The sequence below is a fragment of the Peromyscus eremicus genome, chromosome 18 (genome assembly GCF_949786415.1).
Source record: "Peromyscus eremicus chromosome 18, PerEre_H2_v1, whole genome shotgun sequence".
NCBI classification, from domain to species: domain Eukaryota; kingdom Metazoa; phylum Chordata; class Mammalia; order Rodentia; family Cricetidae; genus Peromyscus; species Peromyscus eremicus.
The window spans coordinates 24,478,235-24,485,949 of NC_081434.1; the positions used below are offsets into that span (position 1 = coordinate 24,478,235).

The window sequence follows — 7,715 nt, forward strand, 5'->3', positions numbered from 1 at the left end:
AGACACACAAAATACTATAGCCTATTTTCAAGGCTATTTATTACCCTTCACAATTTGATAGTAATACCCAATAGCTGAAAACACATGCATGTGTATCATTGAACATGGATAACAAAAAAAAATGGAGCTGTTGCCAACTTGGACATTTCACTCATGTTGACTAGCATTAATAGTTCTGGAAAATACTTTACACACAGCTAAAGGAGAAAAGTAACCATCAATATCATCCACCTATGAATCCTGCAACCTACTACATTGACATACCTGTAAGATATGCCTACTGGTGCAATAGTGTCACAATCTTTATGACCGTAATCAACCACATTTTGATTGGATTCAACGACCACTTCATGAGACAGAACCCATACTTAACACTAGCAGTGAGGTTAAGAACCTGAGACTAGGTCATGGGCCCTAGGGAAAATCCTATTATATTTACTATTACTTTGCTAAATGAATATAGCAGAACAAACAAACAAACAAGCAAAAACCACTAAGGATATATTGCTGTACACATGGATCAATGCACCACTAAACCCTCACCAGAGAAGCTGCTTCTTCCAGTATAATTATATAATTATAATATATATAATATATATATATATTATATATATATATGTAGTTATAATTAGCATAGAAACCCACACTCAAAGACCTTGACCCACTCAGCCCTAAATGGGATTTCTTTACCAAACCCTCCCCCTTAAGGCTCAGAGATCTATAGAGAAGAGGAGGCAGAAAGATTGTGAAAGCCAGAAGCGGTGGATGACTCTAAGGAAACAGTGTTTTCCAGAAGCATCATTGCGGATACACTTATGAACTCACAAAGATGGTGACAGCATGCATTAGATCTGCAGAAGCTCTCAGTAGACAACGTCCCAGCATAGCAACGGGGAAATGGTCACAAAGTCCCACCCCTAGGCAAGAACATATGTGAAAGCCATAGCTGCCAGGAAAAGGAAAATCAGTTTTATCCAATGGAGTGACACTAGGCTATAACCTCACTTAAGGGAAGGCTTCATACTCAGGAGGAGCTGACCAGCACCCATAGGGGTGTGTGTGTGTGCATATGTGTGTGTGTGTTTTCTTTTTGTCTTTTTTGTTTGTTTGGTTGATTGGTTGTTGGTTTTTTTTTTTTTTGATTTTTTTTTTTTTGTTTGTTTGTTTTTTTTTTTTTTTTTTTTTTTTTGGTTTTTTGAGACAGGGTTTCTCTGTGTAGCTTTTGCACCTTTCCTGGAACTCACTCTGTAGACCAGGCTGGCCTCGAACTCACAGAGATCCACCTAGCTCTGCCTCCTGAGTGCTGGGATTAAAGGCGTGTGCCACCCCCCCCCCCCAGCTTGTCTCATTTTTTAAGAGCTAGAAAAATTATAAATTTGAGTGTATGGGGAGCAGTCGAGGATCTGGGAGAAGTTGGAGGAGGGAAAAGAACATGATCAGAATATGTGCCATGGAATTCTCAAGAAATAAGTAAAAATATAAAAAAGTAATTATCTTTTAAGTGAGCAAGATAAAAGAGGTAGACATGTGTGCATGCATCTGTTTGTATAAGCATACATACACATATTGTACTTATTTCATTATTTACTTATTCATGAGAGTTGTAAGACATTCTTTTAGAATATAGTTTTAGATCATATATCTTTTTAATATTATTTTATAATGTTTTAATAATAACAGAAGAATATACCATGAGCCACTGCAAACTCCCCAGGGAGCCCACACGTAGCTTCTTTCTTCAGATTCTCCATTAAAATTTTGAATTATTAATATTTGCCAAAAGATATTCACATCAGACACACTGGCTTTAAAAGAGACTAGACAATTAATAAAGTGAGTTTCCTCAGTGAATTTTGATAAGTTCTACATAACCTTGGGGAAGACAAAACTAGCACTCTATTAATAAAACCCCTCTTCTGCCTTGTCAGGAAGCCTTTCTGCCTTTGTAGCTGGCAAGAAAGAATGACTGGGATAGAAGAACTCTGAAGGATTTTATTGCTGAATCTAGGGCTCCAGATGTCAGAAGGTCAGCCAAGGGCGTTGCAGTATTTATCCTTTTATCCCCAGCACAATCACAATGTGCAATATAAAACAGGGCAAATAAATACCCCAATACAAGGAGAAGGCTGAATGTGGATCTCTAAGTTGTCGGTCTCATTGTAGAGCACGCACAGTTAAAATTTTCCCATGGCAACATTCAAGTGATGCTCTATAAAACATTTCAGTATTACAAGGAGATCTCCTCATGTTGTATGCAAATTTTGCTTTTCTTTCAATTCTATTACCTTTTAAAATAAGGCAATTGTATAGAAGCAATCACTACTTTTCATGAAGTGTTTCAGATTATTATTCTAAGCCTCTGCTCCTATGTTTTTAAACAGCACTTCCTATAGTTCTCAAAAACTAGTGAACAATATATTTCTACAATAATACTTAGTTATGTGAATTACGTTTTGACTTCGTTAAAGTCCAAATTCCAAGAAAACTCAAAGTTCTCAGAAATGTAATTCTAAATATTTAACCACTGATTCTCCCATTGTTCAATTCATGCTAACTTTGGAATCATACATGAGTAGTTTATTTCGGAATAAACCATAATAGTACTTTCTGTATGTCACTTTGATTAAATTGGGCCTCCGTTTACTAGTAAATAGCCTTTTTTTGTTAAACAGAGTATGACTTAGAGTTTCTATTATGGCATACAACATTTAATTCCATTTCACTTTTTAAATTTTATTTATTTTATTTTATGTGGCAGTGTTTACATACTTGAATATTTGTGCACCATGTGCATGCCTATGCCCACAGAGATTAGGAGAGGAGAGATGGAGTTCCTAGAACTGGAGTTATGGACTGTTTGTTGATTGTTTCATTCCTTCATAGCTTTGTAAAAGCAGCTAGTGTTATTAATGGATGAGCCATCTCTCTAACCTCTTAATCCCCCCCTTTTTTTTTTCATGGATAACATCCAAAGTGAAATCAGTACAGTTATTTTTGGTGTTTGTCTCACAGTATTTACACGTTGCAAATGGCAAGCACACCAAAGAATTTTTGAGAAACTGTACATTGATCTTTTTCATGCAAAATATAGTCACTATATTGGCACAAATGAACACAATATATGAGTGTTCTGGGATGCCTGTGCAAGGTTATCTTTGACTTATTTATTATGTGTAAAACAGTTGTGAGGCGAAGTATTCTTTAACTGCTAACAAAAAGAGGAAAAGAAGTGTTACTTTAAAAGAAGTCACCAAACACTATTTTCTGTCAGACTTAGTTTATATACTGTCATTTTTTTTTTCTTGTAGAATTAGACTCTGACTCTGGTGGCATGAGAGGATGAGAGAGAATAGAATATCAGTTGGTGCTCCTTAGAGTAAGAAACTTTGGATTCACAAAACTGAAAGTACAATTAATAGTATTTTAAAGCAAGGGAGCAGGTCAGGGTTACGTCTTACGCAAATGTAGTTAATTTTATTTAGATTAGATTATGTCTAAAAGATTCTCTATTACCTTGTGTGCTTGTTTTGTATGTCACATCTTACCAATGTGTATTTCTCCAATAAATCATGTCAACAGTGCCCTTTCAATACCCTTCATGTTTGTGCATATTCTAAAAACCTTGGAACTAAATTCATTTCCCTTACCATAGTGTAAAACAATTCTGTCATTGCATAAATGGCACTTTTTGTCTTGACACAAAGAACGCCATTTCACATGTTCTTAGGTGTGAGTAAAGCAAGCACTGATGAAATTAATAATGTGCTTCCTACTCTATAGAAACCTTTAGAAGTGGAATGATCCCCAGCAGAGACATCAGGAAGGACTGTCATTTTTACTATCAGAATATTAAATACCTTATGGCAGTGGAGATTAATTCCTCGCCATGTATTTCTCTTATGGTGTGGGGTTTCCTTGTCCAATAGAGAAATGTGGCTGGGCGGTGGTGGCGCACGCCTTTAATCCCAGCACTTGGGAGGCAGAGCCAGCCGGATCTCTGTGAGTTCGAGGCCAGCCTGGGCTACCAAGTGAGTTCCAGGAAAGGCGCAAAGCTACACAGAGAAACCCTGTCTCAAAAAAAAAAAACAAAAAAACAAAAAAAAAAAACAAAAAACAAACAAACAAACAAAAACAAAAAAACAAACAAACAAAAAAAAGAAATGTGAGGTATATTTTTTATTATTACAATCAATCTAGAGGAAAAAATTTTATTCTAACAAATTGTGGGTATATAAATTAAAAACAACTTCAGAATTGTACCATGAAAAATCTAAGAGCATGGTTAATAAAAAAAAAAAACATAACCTTTAGAATTCCAAATATTGACATAAGAACAAAACTGAGAATGCTACAGATCTCCCAAAGACGGGACCCTCTATTATCTTTCCAAATATCCTTAAGGAAACAGCTGACAGAGAAAGGATCCAAACACTATGAAGAAGTCACTCCTCAAAAACCAGAATTAAACACTACTCTGGAGATATCATCTTCCTTTCAGGATAAAAAGGCCCCTTCATGACTTTTGAAGAAAGGATTTCAAACCTGGGGATAGGCTAGGCCTACTGATTGCAACTCACTCCATTCTCACCCTTTACAAATGTCACAATGGAGTCCTTATTACATTCATTGTTACCATTTGCCACTGAGCATTGCTTAGATGGGAGAATGCTATCTAATAGTTTTATGATTTGGGTTTCAGTTACCTGAACTCTGATGTAAAAGATGCCACATCTAATCTGATGCAAATTGTCATAAATAATCTTGGGATTCAAATAGAACCAGTTGATGAGTCCTTAGATTTGTTGTTCTAAAAATGCTGGGTGAAGTTTGCATGGGGGAAAGAAAGCAAGTGTCTTTATAGAAGAGGGAGCATTACCGTGGTCTCTATTATTGTTTCTAACTATTTATTCTCCCTACTTGTGGGAAGATGAGAAAGCTTTGCTAGTTGCCCTGTGTCCATCATGCTTCTTGTGTGTTTAGTCATCTCATTTCCTTTGGCCATAGCATATAGCATAATATTTTGTGTGCTAAGTCCAAGGTAATGGTACTCTATTATTACAAACATCTCATTTGAGATAAATTCAAACTACCCACTGAAATTAAATTAAGTCCCCTCTTTATTTATTTAAAGTCTTCAAGTCTCAATTTAATGAGCATTTTGGGAAAAGAATTTGTTATCGCTGAATGATAATTTCCCAAGGAAATGCAGAGGTTTTTTGATCCTTGACCTAATGGATCATAACAACAAATATTTTTTCCAAGTGCTCAATTCTTAGACTACTGTTAATACTTGAAAAGGGCAAACTATATCAGTGTGTTCTACAGCAAAGTGAAACCAGGTAAACTAAGTCTGATGGAGAATAGTGTTTGTGATCTTTTAAAAGAATAGCACTCCTAGTTTTGGTAAAAAATTAAAGGAAACTTACCATGTCACAACTGTTTTACATATAAAACTAAACATGAATATTACATATAAAATTAAATTTACATATAAAGATTACATATAAGCTGTTTACATATAAAAATTTATTCAAAGATGACCTTGGGCAGTCATTCCTGAGACATTTGTAGACTTTTTTTTCTAGCCAACATAGCAGCTCCATTCTGATTCATCCCTGCTTCACTGGCTGTTTTACATTGACAGCTGCTTCTGAAATAGTAGTACTTGAAACACAATATTGCCAATTGCAAGCACTTTGACGGTCACAGTAGCTGTACTGATTGTTCTCTGCTGGTTGGTGGCTTTCCTAAAGTTAGTGAATAAGACTTATTCCATGTGGTGATATTTTGCTTGTGCTCTAACTAATAAAGCTTGCCTGGAGATCAGAGTGCGGAGTAGCCACTAGTTTATCATAGAGGCCAGGCAGTGGTGGTGCACGCCTTTAGTCCCAGCACTTGGAATCTCGTGCCTTTGATCTCAGCACTAGGAAGGTGGAGACAGGAAGTAATATGGCTGGGTGGAGAGCGGAATATAAGGCAGGAGGAGACAGGGGTTTGCCCCCTTTTTCGTATGAGAAGTCGTTGAGGAAAGACATGGTTGTGGTGGCTTTACTTCTCTGATCTTTCAGCGTTTACCCCTATATCTGACTCTGGGCTTTTATTATTAAGACCAATTAGAATTCACGCTGCAATGTCAGATGAGTCTTGCCGTGTAACTGAGCCTAGGGAAACCAAGCAGATCTTTCTCTTCACTGCCAGTTTGTTATCATTAAACTTTAATTATACTTCTTCTGTACAAACATCTCTTCTTTAATGAACCAAATATAACAATACCGTTGCCAGTGGATGAGGGAAAGAGACATTCTATTCCATGGAGGAACCATTGGCATTGTGCCAATGCTACTGCAAGCACATTCGCCAATGCTCCCACAAACAACTATAAAGAAACTTCCTATGTCACAAATTGTTTTAAAAGACACGACAATAGAAACACCTAATTAGGAAAAGGATATTTGGGAGACAAAGTAGAAAAAGAGAGGGTAATGTGACTGTGAATATGATGAAAATACGTTAGGTACAAATATGAAAACCGTGTCAAGATGAAGCTGAATATCTCCTTCCCTGCCACTGGCTGTCAGAAACTCATCGAAGTGGGCGATGAGCCCAAGCTTCATGAGACTATGTACTTCATGGACTATGAGAAGCGCATGGTCCCAGAAGTAGCTGCTGATGCTCTGGGTGGAGAGTAGAAGGATTATTTGGTCCGAATCAGTAGCAGGAATGACAAACAAGGTTTTCCCATGAAGCAAGGCGTTTTGACCCACGGCAGAATGCGCCTGCTGTTGCGTGAGGGGCATTCTTGTTATAGACCAAGAAGGACGCGAGAGGGGAAGCACAAGTCTGTTCAAGGATGCATCGTGGATGCCAATCTCAGTGTTCTCAACTTGGTTATTGTAAAAAAAGGAGAGAAGGATATTCCTGGACTGACAGATACTACTGTGCCTCGTTGGTTGGGACCTAAAAGAACTAGCAGAATCTGAAAGCTTTTGAATTACTTTAAGGAAGATGGTGTCTGCCAATACGTAGTCAGAAAGCCGTTAAACAAAAAAGGTAAGAAGCCCAGGACCAAAGTACCCAAGATTCAGTGTCTTGTTACCCCACGTGTCCTGCAACACAAATGCCATCATATTGCTCTAAAGAAACAACGAACAAAGAAAAACAAGGGGGAGGCTGCAGAATATGCTAAACTTTTAGCCAAGAGAATGAAGGAAGCCAAAAAAAAAAAAAAAAAAAAAAAAAAAAAAGCACCAGGAACAGATCGTCTAGAGGTGTATGCTATCCTCTCTGAAAGCTTCTACTTCTAAGTCTGAGTCCAGTCAAAAATAAGTCTTTAAGGGTAACAAATAAATGATCATACCTTAAAAAAAAGAAAACAACACAATGACACCCAGTATTATGTATAATTAATATATGCTAATAAAACATTCAAAGTACAATTTTGTCTGAGTGTTTAGATATCCATTTGTGGTGATTTCTGTATCATGAAAAGTATGATCAAATAAATTTTCAACACTTTTGTTAATCTGTATTTTTATTATAATACCAGTGGTTACTCTTGCATTGGGTAAGAATAAGATATTACTGTATTTCCTCTGCAGAACATTGCTATTATTTTAAATTAAAATACTAAAACACATAGTTTTTAGTTTTGCAAGTTTATTTTATTTTTATTTATATATGCATGTGTGTATTTTTTTGCCCATGCATGCAGGTGT

At 36.5% G+C, this 7,715-nt stretch overlaps 1 pseudogene; it reads left to right on the forward strand.

Moving 5' to 3' along the window:
* The first annotated feature begins 6,539 nt into the window (after window positions 1–6,539).
* Window positions 6,540–7,326, forward strand: LOC131895235 (small ribosomal subunit protein eS6-like; annotated as a pseudogene).
* Window positions 7,327–7,715: the final 389 nt, after the last annotated feature.